This window comes from Macaca nemestrina, chromosome 5 (assembly GCF_043159975.1).
Source record: "Macaca nemestrina isolate mMacNem1 chromosome 5, mMacNem.hap1, whole genome shotgun sequence".
NCBI classification, from domain to species: Eukaryota; Metazoa; Chordata; class Mammalia; order Primates; family Cercopithecidae; genus Macaca; species Macaca nemestrina.
In genome coordinates, this window is record NC_092129.1 from 180,051,002 (window position 1) to 180,072,259 (window position 21,258).

Sequence of the window (21,258 nt, forward strand, 5' to 3'; positions counted from 1 at the left end):
CCAGGAAGCTAGCAGCACAGGGAAGAGAATGGAAGCTTCTAAGGGATGGCTTCAGGGAAGAAAAATGGGATTAATGGATTCCCTGATGCAAGTCAGCTCGAGGAAAATTACACTGTGGGCTGTGAGATGTGTGCAAAGAATGAGCAATGAGCACAAAGAAAACTAACTAAAGACATGGGCCATTGTTACTTTCAGGAAAAGAAACAAAAAGAAGGAAATGTCACACTCCAACCTTCAGCTGTGAAGATTATTTGTATACGTATATTAATATTCTGAATATTGTCTCCAATAATGTGGAATGACTATGTTGGCAGGATAAGGAAAGGGATTCAGAGACGGAGACATTGTAAGAAAGCTAAATCTTCATTTGCTACAATAGGAAGTCAGTAGATAATGTCTAAATTTTGGAAACAATTAGATGTGTAAGGGCCAGAAGAGACAGATAAAATAATTGAAAGTGCTTGTCCTTAGAGTGGAAGAGAAATGTGGAGGGATTGGGGAAGGGAGAGATGGAACCATTGCATTTTACAAAAGCCTGTTAGAACTATTTGAGTTTTTCCAACTCTGTGTTGATATTACTTTGATAAAATAAAAATCAAGTAACTAAACAATGAGTGAAATGAGAAAAAGTTCTAGAACATAAACCAAAATAGTAACAGTGTCTCTAAGTAATGTGATTATAAGTCATTAGTTTTCTTTCTTTTTTCTCCTGATTTTTCTACAATGAATATTTTTAACAGTTTAAAAGATCCAGTTTATTATTAAGCAGAATATTTTATTTATCTGAGGTCATAATTGTTTTCTGTGAACTCCTGAGGGAACTGTTACAGGTTGCTCAGCAATGAAATCAGAGCTCAGGGAGCTCCAAGCTGGGGCCTGGCAGAAGTGACACTGCTGGGCCCGAACAGAGCAACAAGTGATCCAAACAGTGTCCATAAGGGCAAGCCAGGCACTCATTTCCGAAGTGGTCAGTGTACAAGTCTGATGGGCAGGCATGGGCACAGAGTGTGGGTGGGCACGTGTGGAAGCCGGGCAGAGGTTTCGCACCTAGAAGCCCAGCAACAGACAATCACATTTCACATACACAAGAGGCTCTGCCTTTCAGGCTGTAGACGCCCAAGCACGGTCTGGTTTCAGGAAGCATCACTTAAGCTGAGGATAGGTGAGGCTTCAATCTTACCAGGAGAAACTAGATGTTAGGCAAGTAACCCATCTGCCCTCAATGAGTTCAGAAAAAGCCAACATGGGACACTGGGGGATCTCTCTAGGGTCCAAGCTCTAGGATTCCTGGCAGCGAGAGACTTGGGGGTAACTCAGGGAGCCCAGCCATTGCAACCAAACCCCTGGGAACTGTGCCCAGAGTCATCAATTCATTACACCCTGTGTTAGTTTCCTACAGCTGCTGTAACAAAGTACCACAAACAGAGCATATAAACAACAGCAATTTATCGTCTCACCGTTCTGGAGGCTAGAAGTTCAAGATCAAGGTGTCAGAAGAGCCATGCTCCCTCTGAAGGTGCTAGAGAAGGATCTGTTGCAGGCACCTCTCCTAGATTCTGGTAGTTCCTTGGCTTGTGGCAGCATAACTGCAATCTTCACGTGATTGCTCTCTCTCTCTCTCTCTCTCTGTCTCTTTTTCTCTCTCTCTCCGTCTCTCTCTCTTTCTCTCTCTCTCTGTCTCTCTCTGAGTGTGTGTGTGTGTTCTGTCTGTCTTCATGTCCAAATTCCACTTTCTCATAAGAACACCTGTCATATTTGGATTAATGGCCCACCCTATTTCAGTAAGACCTTATTTTAACTTTATTCATCACATTAATGAATTAACCCTATATTTACAGTAACCCTATATTCAGACAAGGTCACATTCTGAGGTCATGGGGGTTAGGATTTCAATGTATGAATTTGGGGAGGGGGGAAACAATGCAACCCATAATACAGCCCAGAGTGATATAGGTATTAGAGTTTGGATTCAGCCTCAACCAGAAAGTGGGGCATACCAGTGGATCCAATTTCAAGGAGCTGAGGAAAAGCGCGGCAGGATAAAAGAGCAAAGCCATACCATCCTTAGGTGCATATATGAGAATGAACGAATGTATAGTATTACCCATTAGACTTCAGGTGTGACGTGGAAGTATGGTACAGTAGGATGACACAAAGGAGTTGTCATTAGCATCGCTGCTGTGATCATTATCAAAATCACAGCCAACAAGTCCTGAGCACCTACCTAAATGAACTGTTTTACATGATTCGATGCAGCTAATCCTCAGCTTGGACCAATGGGATGGGTATGACTATTATCCTGCGAACAAAAGTTTTCTGAAAGGGAATTTAGAGGAAAGAGACTTTATTCCCCTAACAGTTGGCAAACTGAAGAGACACAGCCTTCAGTGTAAAATGAAGGTACGTCCCAGAAAACAAACGAAAGGTTTTTCTTTTATAGTGAAAGATCCCATCCAGGTTCCCACTCAGGTCCACTTAGTCGAATAAAGGATTCAGGCTTGCTTAGTTCTGACTGGTTGATGTTTGGTGAGTTCTGATTGATCAACATTTGCTGAGTTCTGATTGGTTGACATAGGTCACAGCCTATTGGTTGGCTCAGGCAGCACAAACATGAACAGGCAGCTATGAAAGCCCGTAAGTTAAGCAGAGATGCAGGTTTTCCAGGAACTCCTAGTATGTGTGTGACCTCTAGTAAGCAAATGGCCACTTGGCTCTTGAATTTAGGCTATTAACCACTCAGGATTCATCTGAGGGACTGGCTCTTTCAAGGTTCAAATCCACCCCCCTCCCTGTTTATCAATAGTGCTATCAGATAGCACTGATGATTGATTAGGTTGGTTGCATCCCATCATCCTGCTAGAGTGGCTGGCAACCTGTTCCAGATTCTTCTAGTCCCGTGCAGAAATCCTTTGACAATGCAGTGACCGACTGAGCAACTAGAGCCATTTACTTATGAGAGGCACTCAGGCACCCGTTAAATTTGAATTAACATCTCTTGGCTTAACTTGGCTTCAGTTTCCAGCTGGAACGAGTCTAAAGTCTCAAGGTGTTGGGTCAGCACGATCCTGGTGAGGGTCTCTTGCAGGCATCTGTTAAAGCAGACTAGAACGATTTTAAAGGGGAGCCAAGTGCTTAGTCCAAGGAGATTCACTACGATTTGTAGGATAGAACACAGAAGGAATCCTATACCGGAAGAAGACGGATGAAAATATCTGGAAATTGGAATTCTAATGCAGTAAGCCCAGCCAGGAGGCTTTCTGAAGGTTTCCTTTTCAGACGGCCAGCTGGAGGATTTGGCCAACTTTGGATCTCAGATGTTTCTAATTCAACCTGACTGGAAGTATTTACCCAGGTGCAACAGGAAGTGTTAGTGACAGCATAAACACCACCACATGCCATGAGGAGACAGTCTAATGCAATGTGGTTGTGCAGGATCACATGGGCAAGGGAATCTAGAAATCTCTGTTGTGCCCTGATGGTAGAGGCAGTGGAGTGGGCAATTCTGCTAACTGCAGGAAAGGTTTCTGATCCTATATTCATTCTAAGCAGGGTCTAGCCCAAGTCAGGACCCGAGAATCCTTTCCCATTTAGATCCTTCACTAGGGTTAAGCCCACCAGGTAAATCACATCCTTGAGGGTATCCACAGCTACCACCTTTATAATCTGAGGGGTTCTCACCAGCATAGTCATCAGTTATTGGTAGAGCTCTTTTGGCCCTGGGATGTAGAGTCTATATTCCCTGAGTTACAGAATTAATAATGGTGACAGGAGCAACGACTTGACCCGGAAAGTAAATGCCTGTGTTTTCTCGGGACCTGAGGCAGGGGTAGAAAAAATCTTTTTGGATGACGTAGTTGCAGCCAAAAACACAGCCTGAAGGGGCACATAATTATCCTGAGAGGTTATGAAAATTCAAGGAGCTGTTTACAGGCAAAAGAGGGTATGTGGTCAAACCAAGTACCTGTCTTAGGTAATGACACAGTGGTATGATCCAACCGGTAGATTTGTGGAGCCATGGAGGAGACTCTTAAGCTTTTTTTGGTATATTCTGCAGAGAGGAGTCTTACTAAGTGTTCTGTTTCTATGGGATTTTGCAAGATATAGAGTAGAAGTGGTGGTGAGTATTCAGAAGAAGGGGAGGAAATGCAAGGTAGGGTAACAGGAAGGTATTTATGGGATATACCAGTGAGGAGAAAACAAGGATGAACCTCAGGAGCATGAATATGCACCCAATAGTCAACAGTCAGTGGATCAAAAGGGGTACCAAGCAACTGAGCACTACATTAAGGAAGCTGGTCACTAGGATAATTATAGGATTCCTGTTTCCTCCAATGAATTCAGCAGGGGGAAAGGCGGCGTATCCAATGCTCAGTTAGCTTTTGCCTGCAGAGGCAAGGGATTGGGATTGCTGTATCTAGGCATTATCTTCCCATGAGTAGGAAGAACTGGAAAGCAGAGTCAAGAAAGAAAGGAAAAGGAAGAAGTAAGGCATGGTGTAAAAAGAGGGGATTATAAAGAGTCCAGCAAGGCAATGAGTCCCATGGTGTGTCTAAACAGTGGAATATATGGAATTACCCCAGAGTGGCATAAGACACCCAGGATGCACAAGATTCTCAAAGCTGTGATAATTAAAATAATTACAAAGTAAACATAAGGACTAGGCATGTTAGCTCAAGATAAGAAATTATCTTGTATAACAGGTTATACAGGCCTGCTCTGGTATCTTGGGAGAAAGCAGTCTACCTCAGATGTTGTCTTCTTGTCCCGGTGGCTGTAGTTTGATTAACTTGAGTTTGATATCAGTGACCAGTTGGGAGGTTCACTTGGTAGAAGGATCAAGAGCCTTCTTTTTAAATGAGAAATATGGATCCATGACTCAATGCCCTGTAATTTAGCAGCACACAGGCTGGTTAAAAGTACCTGATAGGGTCCCCTTCCAGTGAGGCTGGAGGGAATTCTTAACTTGGTGTCTTTTCCATGAATTTCCTTGATGAAGCAGCAAATTTTTGGACTGTAACTGATTATAAATAGCTTTTTTAGAAGAAGAAAAGTAAAACCGTAATTGTCAGTGGATTACATAAGACTTAGAATGGACATAAAGATGCAATTGAGAAAGAAATTTGATTATTTCTGTCACATACGAGCTAATAATAATCAAAATCATGACTGATAGTACATATAACGGATCAGAATCTTAGGAATCACATACGATTTTGGAACATATATTAATAATGCATTACACAAATATAACTTAAAGGAAATTGAACACTATTTCTTGTTTGATAATGCTTCCCACGTGACTTGCCCAATAAGTCTAATCATTTAATATCTCTACAAGATGAAAAATACATTATTTGATGCTCTCCAGAGATCCTACTGGGAAATCCTAAAGTTAATTTTAGGTCAAAAATACTTAATTTAGAATCTTGTTCCTGGGGGAAACCCACCAAATATGTAAAAAGGTTCAAAATACTTGATCAAAAGAGAATCACAAGTCACTACTAAATAGTAGTTATTCATTTAACCAGAGTGATAATAAAAAGACTTAAAAAGCAATAAAGAATGTTACATGGATATAAAAACTCTAACCTTTTAAAGCTCAGTTTTCTTTTTTTTTTTTGAGACAGAGCTTCAGTGTTTCATTGTTGTAGCCCAGGCCGGAGTGCAATGGCATGATCTTGGCTCACTGCAACTTCCACCTCCCGGGTTCAAGCGATTCTCCTGCTGAGCTCAGCCTCCCAAATAGCTGGAATTATAAATGTGTGCCACCATGCCCAGCTAATTTTTGTATTTTTAGTAGAGACGGGGTTTCGCCATGTTGGCCAGGCCAGTCTCGAACTCCTGACCGCAAGTGATCCACCTGCCTCAGCCTCCTAAAGTGCTGGGATTCCAGGAGTGAGCCACCGTACCTGGCCAGTTTTCCTTTTTTTTTAGAGACAGGGTCTCGATCTGTCACCCAGGCTGGAGTACAGTGGTGTGTTTGCTGCAGCCTCAAACTCCTAGGCTCAAGTGATCCTCCTGCCTCAGCCTCCCAAGTAGCTATTAGTTTTCCTAAGTAACCAAAAATTCAATAAAGATAACATAAAACACAGGAAATTATCTTAGTAAACACAGAGTCTTTGTTTTCTAGGTCAGTTACCTAAAAGGTAAAGAAAAAACCTCCTGTAGGTTTTTTAGATAAACTGAAAGTTAACCTGGTATTTGAATTTAATCAGACACAGGAAGAGTGTGTCCAGGGTTAAGAATGTACTCATATTATAGAAAGATGTAAACAAGAAAACTAGTACCTTGAGCAGGGAAACTCATGGCTCTTAGTAACAGCATGGGAAGATTCCTGGCTACATGGAACAACTCAGACACATCAAGAAAACCCAAGAATACAGAATCAAGTTACACTGAAGGGAACATTGCTTCTCTAGACCTTCAAGGTAAACATTTCAGCATCAGGCCATAACAGCAGAGTTAGAACGGGAGAAAAAAAGTTACAGTAGCCGAAGAAAAGGTTGAAGAAAAAAGATATTACCCCAGCCAAGGAAAAAGGTTAGAAACCTTTTCAAGGTTAGAAAGAAGAAATGCATTTCTTTTTGTTTTTTGGTTTTTGGTTTTTTTTGAGACGGAGTCTTGCTCTGTCGCCCAGGTGGGACTGTAATGGCGCAATCTCGCCTCACTGCAACCTCCACCTCTCAGGTTCAAGTGATTCTCCTGCCTCAGCCTCCTGAGTAGCTGGGATTACAGGTGCACGCCCCCATACCCGGCTAATTTTTGTATTTTTAGTGGAGGCAGGGTTTCACCATGTTGGCCAGGCTGGTCTCGAACTCCTGACCTCAGGTGATCGGCTCGCCTTGGTCTCCCAAAATGCGGGGATTACAGGTGTGAGCCACTGCACCCAGCCGAAGAGCTGCATTTCTAACCTGAAACTTGAGAAATTAGATAGATCTCAGGAAGAAATGTGGCAGGAATAGAAACTGTTGTAGTTCAGAGGGTGGCTGTTAAAAAACAGATTTCAGAATTAAAAATCAAAACCTCTTGCAATTTTTTTTTTGTTTGTTTGTTTGTTTTGAGATAGAGTTTCGCTCTGTTGTCCAGGCTGGAGTGCAGTGGCGCAATCTTAGTTCACTGCAACCTCCACCTCCTGGGTTCAATTGATTTTCCTGCCTCAGCCTCCTGGTAGCTGGGACTACGGGTGCCCGCCACCACGCCTGGCTAATTTTTGTATTTTTAGTAGAGACAGGGTCTCACCACGTTGGTCAGGCTGGTCTAGAGCTCCTGACCTCATGATCCGCCTGCCTCAGCCTCCCAAAGTGCAGGCATTACAGGCGTGAGCCACCGCACCCAGCCTTAATGTATTCATTCTTAACAATTTGGAAAATTCCATGAGACATTAGACAATTCTAGCCATCATCTCAAGTTAAATTTTCTATTAACTATTTTTATATTACTTGTCTGTTAGGCACATATCATGAAAGCAAGAATCTTAACGTTAAATACACACATATTTTGCTGATAACTCAGAAGATCTGGTTACTTTTATTAAGCAAACAGTATTAAACTAGTGTTAGCTGCCAAAAGTTGACTAAAGTCACATAAACTTGAAAAGCATTTGGATTTATTTACTTAATTTATGAATACTCACATTTATTTAAGTCAATTTGGGGCCAGGCACGGTGGCTCAACAAAAACGAACAAACAAAATCAACTTGGTATTATGTAGACAATATACGAACAGACGTGCATACACCTCTACACATAAAAATATATACGGAGACAAATAAAGATTGTATAGCTTTAATTTTAAAATTTTAGCCATGTGTTAGGTGTAACTTACTTGTTTAAAAGGATGGTTGGATTCAAACTGTGTCTCTGTAAATGGAACAGGTTAAAATTTATGTCTCACATGGCCAAAGCCCTCACTGAGTTTTAGAGAAAACAGGGTAGCAATTTACATGTCAAATAGCTGAGAGAATCTAAGCTTTTTCAAGGAGGATCACAATGGGTTCCAAGAAAACATAAAATTATAGGAATTTATCACAGGATTTTATGAGGAAAAATAAAGATGAGCCTAGAGAAAATTTAGAAATCTTTTCAAAATAACCAGCTGAAGGCCAAAATATCATATCCTGGAGACCAATTTAGTTATGTGATTTCTAACTTAGTCTCCATTTTCTAACTCTACTGCTGAGCTCAGGGCTGTCAATTCAAGCGTTATTCCCCTGGTTCAAGACAAGGAAACCTGGGCTTGATAGGCTTCTAAGGAGTTCCTTTCCAGGAGGTGTGTTGTATGGGAGCCAATGGAACACACGAAAATCAATGATTGTCAGTCAGGACCCCCCAGTTGGAGGGATAGAGATTTAGGAACCATCACAGGTTTGTCGGCTCCTGCAACCATCCAGATGAGTTCAGAACTCTGGCAGGGACACTCCAGAGTATCAGGGTTAAGGATAGGGTGGCTCAGTGTCAACTAGAGCTCTATTCCCAGAATGTCCCTGGAGCACCCCTTGTCCTGCTTGAGGGTAGAGGACCAGCGACTTTATCAAGATTTAATTGCAGCCATCATTTGTATTTGGGGCAATCCTTTTTAAAATGTCTGGAACATCTTCTGAAAACCCACTTTTTTTTTTTTCTAATTTTGGTTTTGAGGAATGGGCATGTTTGAGGTGTCCCTTGCTAATTGTTGTAACTGAAGGACCATTAACTTAGCGGTTGACAGTCTAATGCTCAAGTAGCCCTAGATTTAGTCTTTTCTAAAGTTTTGGATAATGAATTGGCCAAAGGGGCCATTTCATAAGGTTACTTTACAGCCCAATTAAGGTCATGATGTTTTACCAGGGTACTGAGGGCTTCCGAAAGACCAGCCACACACGCAAAAATGGAATTAAATAAATTGTTTCGTCATTTAAATATTTGATCTCCAAATTTTGTTGGAAAGTCTGTTCAAATTTATCAAAATAATCAAGGACAGTGTCATCGTTTTTTTGTGTATAACACTGTTATACTTTCCAGTTTATCTGATGGGGAAAAAGTAGGGGAATGGCTTTTAGTAATTTGGTATCCTGTTTCTATGCCTTATCAAATCCTTGGGCACCAGTCTGCTTAAAGTTCTCAAAGGGTCTTTCCCATTCAGCAGCTAACAGCTGATAAAGATTGATAAGCCCTGATGATTAGGCTACAATGTTACTCAAATTCAAGGAAGTTAGTCTTCAAGGGACTAGGGAAATGTTTTACTAGGGTCAGAAGTTCTGACACCGACTAAGGAGCATGGAATTTGCCGACCTCTACTCCTCATTGTTTGGGCCTTAAATGGGGCTGAGTCTGGCTAGGCGCAGTGGCTCAAGCCTGTAATCCCAGCACTTTGGGAGGCCAAGACGGGTGGATCACGAGGTCAGAAGATCGAGACCATCCTGGCTAACACAGTGAAACCCAGTCTCTACTAAAAAAAAAAATACAAAAAACTAGCCGGGCGAGGTGGCGGGCGCCTGTAGTCCCAGCTATTCGGGAGGCTGAGGCAGGAGAATGGCTAAACCCGGGAGGCGGAGCTTGCAGTGAGCTGAGATCCGGCCACTGCACTCCAGCCTGGGCGACAGAGTGAGACTCCGTCTCAAAAAAAAAATAAAAAAAGGGGGGCTGAGTCTGGAGGCGGTGGAAATGTCAAGAGAAGAGAAAAAGAGGAATTCAGAAAGTGTGAGAGGAAGGAGAGAGTGAAAGACAGAGCAGAGGCCTTGTAAAAGATGCCGAAGACAGACGAGGTGACAGGAAAGGTGAGCTAGCAGAAGGGTCTTAGAGAGGCTTTTCTGCAGCTTTACTTTCAGTCTCCCACGTGCTAATCTCTTTTTAAGTCATTAAGATGTTTGCCTAATTTGGAATTACTTTCTTTAAGGGAAGCACAGTAGCTCTTGATTTTATTCGAAACTTTAAAAGTCCCAACTGCAAAAGGCTTTTCATTGTCTCTGGGAAGTTCCGTATTTTCTTTGTTCTAATTGTGAGCACAGACAGGCAAGTTTTCGAATTTCAAAGGAACCCCATCTTGGCCGATAAAGTTTTTAAATCATCCCAGGTAATTTTTGTCCAGAGACCTAGAAAATTACAACTCTCTGGACCATAATTTTTGCTCATAAAGCCAGCTGGAGTGCCAGAGGGCAGCCGATCAGCAGGGAAAGACAGAAATCTCGGGTTACGCATTGCACTAACCTGATGAAGCCATCCCTCTAGTGCACCTTAGAGTGTCCTCACAAAACCTGATGGAACAGCTGGGTCTGCAACCTTATGAAGAGGCCACTTTGGCAAACCAGATGGAGAGGCCCCCCCTTCCCGGGGAGGTCTGTTTCAGGATCCAGATGAAGAGGACTGGCTGAGGAGGTTTAATAAAGGCTCTGAGGCTTAGATCAAAAGCATGGGAGGAGCCAGGCACAGCGGTTCACGCCTGTAATCCCAGCACTTCGGGAAGCCAAGGCAGGTGGATCACCTGAGGTCAGGAGTTTGAGACCAGCCTGACCAACATGGTGAAACCCCATCTCTACTAAAAATACAAAAGTTAGCTGGGCATGGTGGCGCATGCCTGTAATCCCAGCTACTTTGGAGGCTGAGGCACAAGAATCACTTGAACCTAGGAGGCGGAGGTTGCAGTGAGCCGAGATCGTGCGACTGCACTCCAGCCTGGGCGACAAGAGTGAAACTCTGTCTCAAAAAAAAAAAAAAAAAAAAAAAAGGCGTGGGAGGTCTGAATTCAAGGGCTTACCCGGGGCTTCCTGGCATCTCTGAGAAGACAACTGAACTCAAAGGACCCTTGCAGATCTCAATGTGTTGGTTCAGGACAGCGTCAGGAGAAGAATTGGTGTTGCTTGAATTCCACTTCTGATTCCAAAGAATGTGAACCAAAGCTCTCTGAAAAGGAATTCAGAGGAAAGAGACTTTATTCCAGTAAACAGTTTTCATACCAAACACAGCTTTCATGTAAAATGCAGGTGCGGTCCAGAGAACAATGGGAAATTTGACTTTTATGGAGGACGTTCCGACCCAGGTTCCCGCTGTAGTCCACATATACACATGAAACATTTACATTTGTGTAGTTACGATTGTTTGACGTTTACTCGCTCTGATTGGTTGATGTAGGTCACAGCCTATTGGTTGGTTCAGGCAACATAAATAGGAACAGGCAACTATGAAAGTCCCAAAGTTATGCAGACATGCAGGTTTTCATGGAACTCAGAACACGTATGTGACCTCTGGTCAGCAAATGGTCACTTGGCTCTTACTGAATTTAGGCCCAGTCACCCACTCAGGATTCATCTTGAAGGAATGGCTCTTTCAAGGTTTACAATCCCCCATTTCATAAATGAGGAAACTGAGACGCACAAAGATTGAGTAGTTTTGTCTAATTCCCCAGTGATTAATGACATAACCCAGGATTCCACTCTGTCTATCTGGCCCTGAAGCCTGTACTCACCACAGCCACTCTGCTTGTGTGGACTCCCACTGAGGTAAATGGCTGCCTGGATCTCTGAAGGAAGCAGCGACCTTGAGCGGAGGCCGTGCTGGGATTGACTGTGGATGTCTGCCATGGACAGGAATGTGGGAAGTTGGGGTATGTGTGCTGTGTCTATGCCACGCAGCGGAAAGAGCTCTAGACAGGGACTCCAGAAAGCTTGGCTCTAGACCTGACTTTCAGTTTATGGGCCACAGGTGCCACTCATCTGTGTATCAATGGCCTCACTCACCAAACAAAATAAAATAAGATGATTTCAAATTTCCCTTTTGCCCTATAATTCTATGGCTTTTATATAGCTATTTTATTTATTTATTTATTTAATGAGACAATGTCCCACTCTGTTGCCCAGGCTGTAGTGCAGTGGCACATTCTGGGCTCACTGCAACCTCTACCCCTCAGGCTCAAGCAATCCTCCTGCCTCAGCCTCCTAATTTCTATGAGTACAGGCACACACCACCCACAAAGCTAGTTATTTAAGGTTTTTGTAGAGACAAGGTCTCACTATATTGCCCAGGCTGATCTTGAACACCTGGGTTCAAGCCATCCTCCTGCCTTGGCTTCCCGGAGTGCTGGAATTACAGGCATGAGCCCCCCAGCTGGGCCTGTGGCTTTTATACTGAAAATAATTGAATTACTCTTCCTTTCTACTGAGAGACAATTTATAAATGTATTAAATTTACATATAGGTGCATAGCTGTACATAAAAGAAAGAGTTTTTTTAGGGAAAAAAACAAATATTTCTATCTGAAGAGGATTACCTACACAAGTTGCAGGATGTCTTTCTCAAAAAATGTTTAAGTTTGTAAGAGAAATACCTGTGTGCCTGTTAACAAGAGCCTTCTGGATGACCAGGATTCAGACCCATGTGGATGACAGGTGTTCTTGGGTAAGAGCTCTGGAGAGCTCATCAATCGCCCATGAGCACGTACGAATGAATTCCACCATCATTCATTGTTCAGTTTGGGGATGAGTGAGCCTAGGTGGGAGGCCGCTTGCATTCATCCAAACCAGACCGTATTCTTCATTTCACAGGGGTGCTGGAAGGATTAATAACTGTCTGGAAATGTAACATTTGTACAGTATTTTGTAATCCTTGAAGAAAAGACACCAGATACATGTGAGATCACTGGCAGCCTGAAATAACAACATTGTTTTTCCCCCTCTCTCCCAGAACCTGCCAATAAACTCTCTTTTTATATAAATGCTGTCATGCTGCTGTGAAGAAATTTCAAAGAAAAGCCATGGGAACTTCTCCCACCCTTTCCCCCTGTGATTCACCGTCGTTCTCAAAACAACTGTTTTTATGTCTGAAACGTTCAGAGCTTGAGAACTCGAGGCAGAATTTGACTGTATCTTTCCTTTTGGAAGCTGGCACACAGGCTACTCAGCAGGCATCTCCCGGTCCAAAACTCCCCATGAGAAAAGAGCAGGCTGCTTCTTTCCTTGCACCTTCTACACACTCTGCTCTGCCCTAAGGGCTGCTTCCCCAGACCCCACCTGGGGACAGGCAAATCAGGCAACGCATGAGTTGAGTGGGTAAGAGCCGGAAATGGGGTTGGGAGACACCTCTGCCCACTCAGGATCAGCCGCTTATTCAGAGTGGTTAAGAGCTAGTGGTTAGGGCTAATCCTGATGGGATTAAAAAATATTGCAATCCCTCAGTCATTAAAACAATGGATCCAAGGATTATGATGTAGAACAGTCAAAACAATTTTACCAAGAAAGAACCAAGTTAGAGGACTCATTCTACCTAATTTCAAGCCTTATTATAAATATACAATAATGAAGATATTATAGTTTTAATATAAAGACAGACAAACTCATGACTAGAACAGAGGATCTCAGAAATAGATTAAGATATATACGGTTAATTGTCAAAATGACTTTGACAATAGTACCAAGGAAATTCAATGAGGAAAGAATAGTCTTTTCAACATATGGTGCTAGAACAATGAGATAGTCACATGCCAAAGAATCAACCTTTACCTGATACCGTATGCAAAAATTAACTGGAAATGGAGCATGGACCCATTTGTACACCTAAATGTCAGAGTTAAAACTATAAAATTTCTAGAAGAAAATAGAAGAGAAAACCTTACTGACCTTGGTTTTGGCAAAGGTTTCTTAAATATGAAACAACAAGCACAAAGTATGAAACAGAAAACAAGTTTGACATCATCAAAGTTAAAATGTTTGCCCTTATAAATGTTATGAATATAAAAGTAAAAAAGACAGAGATTGTGAGAAAATATTTATAAAACATATGCATCAGGCCGGGCGCGGTGGCTCAAGCCTGTAATCCCAGCACTTTGGGAGGCCGAGACGGGCGGATCACTAGGTCAGGAGATCGAGACCATCCTGGCTAACAGGGTGAAACCCCGTCTCTACTAAAAAATACAAAAAGCTAGCCGGGCGACGTGGCGGGCGCCTGTAGTCCCAGCTACTCGGGAGGCTGAGGCAGGAGAATGGCGTAAACCCGGGAGGCGGAGCTTGCAGTGAGCTGAGATCCGGCCACTGCACTCCAGCCCGGGGACAGAGCAAGACTCCGTCTCAAAAAAAAAAAAAAAAAAAAAAAAAAAAAAAAAAAAAAAAAAAAAAAACATATGCATCAAAGGACTTGTATCTAGATTATATAAAGAGCCCTTACAACTCAATAATAAGAATTAAAGTAAATCAATAAGAAAAAAATACCCAAAAGATTTGAACATACACTTCAACAAAGTAGATTGATGACAAATAAACACATTAAAAACATGATCATTATCCAAAGTCATTAGGCAACTGCATATTAAAACTACAATAAGATGCCACTTTACTCCCACTAGAATGGATAAAAGACTAACCATACTAAGTGATGGCAAAAACATGGGCAACTAAAGTTCCTATACACTGTTGGTGAGAATGTAATATGGTACAACCACTTTGGAAGACAGTTTTTTTCTAAAAAGATGAAACATACACATACCATATAACCCAGCCATTCAACCTATGCACAAGTGTACATGAATGTTCATAGCAACTTTATTTGTAATAACAGCCAAAACTGAAAACAACCCAAATGTTCATCAACAGTTTGATGGATAAACACACAGCAGTATAGTATCCATAAATGAATATTACTCAACAATAAAAAGAAATAAATTATTGATACATGTAAAAATATAGTAGAATCTCAAAATCATAATGCTGAGTGAAAGAAGCCAAACAAAAGAGGCTACATGCTGTATTATTTCATTCATACAAAATTTTAGGGGCCAGGCACGGTGGCTCATGCCTGTAATCCCAGCATTTTTGAAGGCTGAGATTGGAGGGTCACTTAAGGACAGGAGTTCGAGACCAGTCTGGCCAAAATGGTAAAACCCCATCTCTACTAAAATATAAAAATTAGCCAGGCATGGTGGAACACACTTGTAGTCCCAGCTACTCAGATGGCTGAGGCACGAGAATCGCTTGAACCTGGAAGGTCGAGGCTGCAGTGAGCCGAGATTGTGCCACTGCACTCAAGCCTGGGTGACACAGTGAGATTCTGTCTCAAAAAGAAAAAAAAAAAAAAATTAGAAAATGCCAACTCATTTAAAGTGATAGAGAGCTGACCAGTAGTTGCTTGGGGAGGGAATATTCCCAGGAGGAATGAGGAAACCTTTGGGGGTGATGGATGTGTTCACTATCTTGGTTGTGGTGATGGTTTCACAGGTGTTTACAGAAATAAACATCACTGAATTGTACAATTTAAAGATGTAGTTTACTGTATGTTAATGTCATTCAGTCTTTTAAAATGCTATCCAGTTTTTTGGGTTTTATGCTTTGTTGTTTTTTGTTTTTTGGGTTTTCTTGTTGTTGCTGTTTTGTTTTGTTTTGTTTTGTTTGAGACAACTCCAGACTGGAGTGCAGTGGCATGATCTTGGCTCACCACAACCTCCACCTCCCAGGTTCAAGAGATTTTCCTGCCTCAGCCTCCCGAATACTTGGAACTACAGACACGTGCCACCACGTCAAGCTAATTTTTGAATTTTTAGGAGAGACAGGGTTTCACCATGTTGGCCAGGATGGTCTCAATCTCTTGACCTCGTGATCCGCCCGCCTCAACCTCCCAAAGTGTTGGAATTACAGGCGTGAGCCACCACGCCTGGCCCTTGATCCAGTTTTTAGGCCCTAGCTAGAGGCCTGTCATTTCCCTTTCTTGAGCAGCTCATTTAATTCCACACCCCAACCAACTCCCTTAATGGGCTCTCACCCTCCAGGCCACTATTCCTCTTCCCTAATTAACCCAAGGCTGAGTACCAGACAACCAAGGATAGCCCATATACCACAGAGCCCTGAAATTATTCCAACTGGTCAATCCTAAGCATGCTAGCCCTGCCTCGCCTGTTCCTTCCAGGAGAAACCACAAGAAGGGTGCTTGCTCACAGCCCCCCTCTTTCTGCCTTCTGACCAACCCCAGTGCTTCCCTCAGGCAGCCCTCCTGTGCTCATACAACCTGTAACACTTTCTGTTTCCTTTCCCATAATCTGTGTCTGGCATCATACCTCATCCAAGGCAGTCTGGTTAAAACAGTCCATCGTACTTCCATGAAGCTGCTTAAAAACAAAGGCACAGTTGGCTCTCTCTATCCTTGGGTTGTGCATCCACGGCTTGTGCATCCGCAGGTTCCACCAACCTCAGATCAAAAATATTCAAAGAATAAAAATAATACAACACTAAAAAATGATGCAGGCTGGGTGCGGTGGCCCACACCTGTAATCCCAGCAATTTGAGAGGCTGAGGCAGGCGGATCACATGAGGTCAGGAGTTCGAGACCAGCCTTGCCAAAATGGCAAAACCCCATCACTACTGAAAATACAAAAATTAGCCAGGTGTGGTGGCAGGTGCCTGCATTCCCAGCTACTCAGGAGGCTGGGGCAGGAGAATCGCTTGAACCCAGGAGGCAGAGGTTGCAGTGAGCCAAAATTGCACCACTGCACTCCAGACTGGTGAAAAAGCAAGGCTCTGTCTCAAAAAAAAAAAAAAAAAAAAAAAAAAAAAAGCAAATAGAAAACAATACTTCCATAGCATTATGTTGTATTAAGTATTATAGGTAATCTAGAGGTGCATGCAACATAAGAGAGGATGCACACAGGTTATCTGCACATGCAACATCATTTTGTATCAGGGACTTGAGCATCAGCAGATATTGCTATCCTGAAGGTCCTGGGACCAGTCCCCTCTGGATACCGGGATGACTATAAAACAAAAACAGGAATGTAAAGATGATATGAATCTATTGCCATGATTTTACAAAGGAGAAAGAAGAGGAACAGAGAAAGCCATCTTCCTGCCCGTCATCAACTCATCAGCTGTATAAGCGGGAGAATCTTTTAACTGGAAGTGTCTGAACTTTACCGGATGAGAGGAGGAATGAGTGGGGGAAATGTAGGCTTTTGGGAATAGAAAACATCTCTTTGCAAAGAAAATGACAGCAACAAACCCCAGAACAAATAGAAGAGAACTAGTAGGTGAAGAGGCGATCCAGTGGCAAACATCCACGTAGGAATACATGGCAGTGATGACAGGTGGAGCAGCAGAATCAATACCAAGGCCAGCTAGTGGGAGCCCACACAGACAGCAGTCAGGGAGCTCAGACAAGCCTGGCAGGGCCCATCTGGCCAGAGGAGGCTTTTCCCTTAGGGGAAGCTTGGGCAGCCAAATTATCTCAGATAATGATGGTCTTGTCAAGCAAAGGACAGCAAATGCACGGATGTGGAGCAGGGCCACAGGTGACTCACCACATACCCACCACAGGAGTGGGGACACAGCGTGCTCGGTCTGAACCCTCCCACTCCCAGTGGCCATTCAAAACAGTCTCTTTTCTTCTTGTCCCCAACACCCTCATGGTGTCATTTCCCAAAAGCCGTCTTCTCACCTGCAGATTTGCCCACTGACTCGTGCAGCAGCCCAGCCCTACCTCGGGGGTGGAAGATCGCAGGGCACAGAGGGCTCGGGAAAATTCTGCCCACCTGCCACACAGCACTTTTCAATGCCAGCTCACAGAGGCTGAGCAGCGCTGCCTGTCCATCTACCTTTCCTACCTAAACTGCGTTCACTGGACTGTGAGGCAGGCCCTGGAGGGTTCCTGCTCATTCCTCCAAAAATCAATGCTTCAAAAACCAATCTACCAAACGACCAAACTCACCAAAGGCCAGATTCATTAAAAGCCGATTTGCTGAGTTGTTGACTGGGACTCACAATTACTGACTGGGACTCAGCAGGCCCAGGCCAGGGGCTACTCACAGGGTTGGAGCCAAAGCCACAAAGTAATAAACGGAGATTTGGCCTCGGGCATCCACTCATGCATTCTCCCTGGATAACTCTGCTGAAGGCCTGTGGATTGAGTTGGCTTCTGGTCTGAGGATTCGGGGACCCTGGGTCCCCACTGTTGCTCTCTCAGCCTCCTTCCCAGGCGCGGTGTCTCCCGAATGGCTCTCATGTCATTTGTTGCAGCCCCACTGGTTTCCAGGTTGGAGGTCCAGGCTGCTCACAACCAAGGGTGAGCAGGCACAAAGCCTCCAATCGCACTCGAGCCTGCAGAGATGCAGGCAGTCACCTGCCATTCTTGATAGATAAACCCCAGGACACAGAGGGTTATCCCCTGCAATGAAGGCAGCTTCCACAGCTGCCTCTGGCCTTTTATGTTCCTGCACCCTCTACACTCCAGTCTCAACATTGCAAGAGATAAGCCTGTCTGTAATTTAAATAATAATTTTGAAATATGCCCTTATCTGTACTGGAAACATGTTCTATAGATTTTCTCATGGCCTGCTTGGAAATTAGAAGGGATTTTGTCACTTGGAGCGTATGACTGACGGCATATGACGACTCTCTGAAGTGTGTTTTGCCTTTTTGTGTCCAAGCTGAGAGAAGGGCCCCCTGAGCCACAAGAGGGCTCAGTCAAGTGAAGGAGTTTCCCTTTCCCTTGGAAACTAGAAGGGATTTTGTCACTTGGAGCCATTACATCTAGATTTCATCAATATTGAACTATCCGGCTTCCCGCAGCCAGAGCTGCGTGGAGACCGATTTTCTTTCAACCCGATTCAGGCTGCAGACTCTTGGTGAGGATGAGCTCACACTGTCTGTCCCACCTCGTTTAAGGCTTCTGTGGAGACTTTTGGAATCTGTTTTACTGACTTTTTTCGTGGTGATCACTTATTATTCAGCATTTCAGCATTATTCAGCTTTTTATAACCTATTCTAGCACCAACATTTCGTTAATTCCAGGATTTATTCCATTTGAGAGACACCCAGGCTGTTTCAGCTGCCTCTGTTTCCCTCCAGCTGCCGTCTTCCAGCCTTGCCACTGCTCAGTGCTGCTGAGGGCCGTCACCCAAGAGGAGACCTCCCTGCTTTCCTGTGGCAGGCCCCTGGCTTCTGGGTTGGAGGCCAAGGCTGCTGACAACCAAGGGATGAATGAGCACAAAGCCTGCATTTGCACTCTAGCCCGAGAATAGTCCAGCCTGGGCTCCTCCCACCTCAGAAAAGGGAGAGCTGACTCTATATTTAAAAGGCTTGTCATCGAAAATAGCTTGTCTCTGCGCTCTCCTCCAAATTTCTTACAGCAGGAAAAGAATGAACTTCGCTGTGCACTGGAATCAGATAAGACTGCCCACAACTTAAAAGTGTTGAGGAAAATAGAGGGCAAGTGGCTGGGTCAGTATCTCTGTTATTCCTCGTTTTATCCATTAAGGTGCTTTTCCAGAAAACCTTTCCAAGCACGTGAGAAACCTTTTAACGTTTTCCTACAAGAGACTGAAAAGGAACCGGGGTGTCCATGGCCACACGCTTCCATCTGGGTAAATGTCACCACTGAAAACCTGTCGACTTGGCACTTTGAAATGAGTGTCTTGAACACCTGCTGTTTCCCTGACCCTTGTAGTTTCCCTGAGAGGCTTGGAGTGGGAGGGCAAAGTTCAAGGACAACTAGCATCGATATTGGTATTGAAATTAGACCGGGCGTCATTCCCACCATCAGGACTGGGACCGCTGCCTTTGTTGAACGTTGTCACTAACTAGGACTCAGGGCTGAGCTCTAGCTTTGGGAGTAGCTGCTCTTTCTGGGATGCATGGGGAAAAAATACCAAAACATTGACTAATCTAAGTCTCATTTCTCCCAGACCACACCCATCTTGGGATAATCAAGGACTTGGATGACAATCCCACTAGGATTTGTCCCCAGCAGTCACCTAGACACCGCCATCCCTTGCCTTATACTTACCCACAGTTGGGAACCTGAAATGTTTCTCCTTTCAGCTATTTTTCCATTTCACTTTTCAGAAGTTTTATTATCATTCCTTCTGCCCAGGGCCTGGTGGGCCTCTGCTATTCCTAAAAGTCAAGAAGAATTCCTTTAAATCCTAAAAGTGAAGAAGAACATTTTTAAATCCTAAAAGTCAAGAAGAATTCCTTTAAATCATTACAGGCCTTCCAGCCAATGAGTGCCATCTGGCTGGTCTTTCAGTAACTCCTTCACTTGATTGAGCCCTCTTGTGGCTCAGGGGGCCCTTCAAGTTTTCAACTTGGACACAAAAAGGTAAAACACACTTGAGAGAGCCGTCACATGCAGTTGGCCCTCTATATCTGTAGGTTCCACATCCATAGATTCAACCAACCACAGTTAGAAAATATGCAGAAAACAATGTTTTCACAAAGTACCAAAAAGCAAAACCTGAATTTACTGCATGCCGAGTACTCCACTGAATCCACATGAATGATGTAATGTGGAGGGACTGTATTCAGTATTAGAAATAAGCTAGAAAGGATTTAAAATACATGGGAGGATTACATAGGTTATATGCACATACTATGCCATTTTTTATCAGAGACTTGAGCATCCGCAGATTTTGGTATCCATGAGGTGGTCCTGGAATCAATCCCCAATGGATACCAAAGGATGACTGTACTAGGAAAAATGCAAGCAGGTCATTAATGGCTATACCAGAGAAATAGGTCGACGCTAAGAACTGAGTTCATAGCAGACAGCTCTGATCTGAAGGAGGTTGATGTACTAATGCAAGGCCAAGGGCAGGCTGAGAACAGAGGTGACAGGGCTCAAGAAGATAGAAGGGCAGAGAAGGAGGTTCCTACGGGGTGGTTGGTGCGTGGACTGAAAGAAAGGCACAGGCATCTAACCTAGCATCTAATAACCCGTCCTTTGATGGTCTTTACATGATCTAGACTGCATGATTACTGCCTCCAATGTTCTTAATATTCTCAACATGCTTTCATCATTCAGATTTCTAAATCCATCTGCTTAGAAACCTCAAGCATTGTTCCTTAAACCAATTCCTCTGTAATGCAACCTAGTTTTCTAAGCAAGGGAGCTTGTCCTCCAGCACTTACTGACTCGTGGCAAGTGACGCCCCAGAGATGAGGACACTACATTTATCTAAATTTTTTTTGGTTATGGATGACAGAAACCCCACAAAGAATAGCTTAAGCTATTTCTTAGGAATTTATTTACTATAAATTCTTGATTAAATAATTATGAGTTTGCCGGGCGTGGTGGCTCACACCTGTAATCCCAGCACTTTGGGAGACTGGGGCCAGGAGTTTGAGACATTCCTGGCCAACATGATGAAACCTCGTTTCTACCAAAATTACAAAAATTAGCCAGGCGTGGTGGCACATGCCTGTAATCCGAACTGCTCGGGAGGCTGAGGCACAAGAATCACTTGAAGCCAGCAGGTGGAGGTTTCAATGAGCCAAGATTCTGCCACTGCAGCCTGGGCAACAGGATGAGACTTTCT

The 21,258-nt window shown here is 43.5% G+C and overlaps 1 protein-coding gene across 1 annotated transcript in view; it reads right to left on the reverse strand.

Moving 5' to 3' along the window:
• Nucleotides 1–21,258, reverse strand: part of LOC105487336 (N-alpha-acetyltransferase 40-like) — a 137,176-nt gene that overhangs the window by 90,344 nt on the left and 25,574 nt on the right. The window contains exons 4-7 of the mRNA XM_071097702.1: nucleotides 19,728–19,837; nucleotides 12,298–12,539; nucleotides 10,733–10,878; nucleotides 7,826–7,860 (exon numbers count right to left, since the gene is read on the reverse strand). The gene's annotated coding sequence lies outside the window, so the exon portion shown is untranslated. The remainder of the gene's footprint in view (nucleotides 1–7,825; nucleotides 7,861–10,732; nucleotides 10,879–12,297; nucleotides 12,540–19,727; nucleotides 19,838–21,258) is intronic.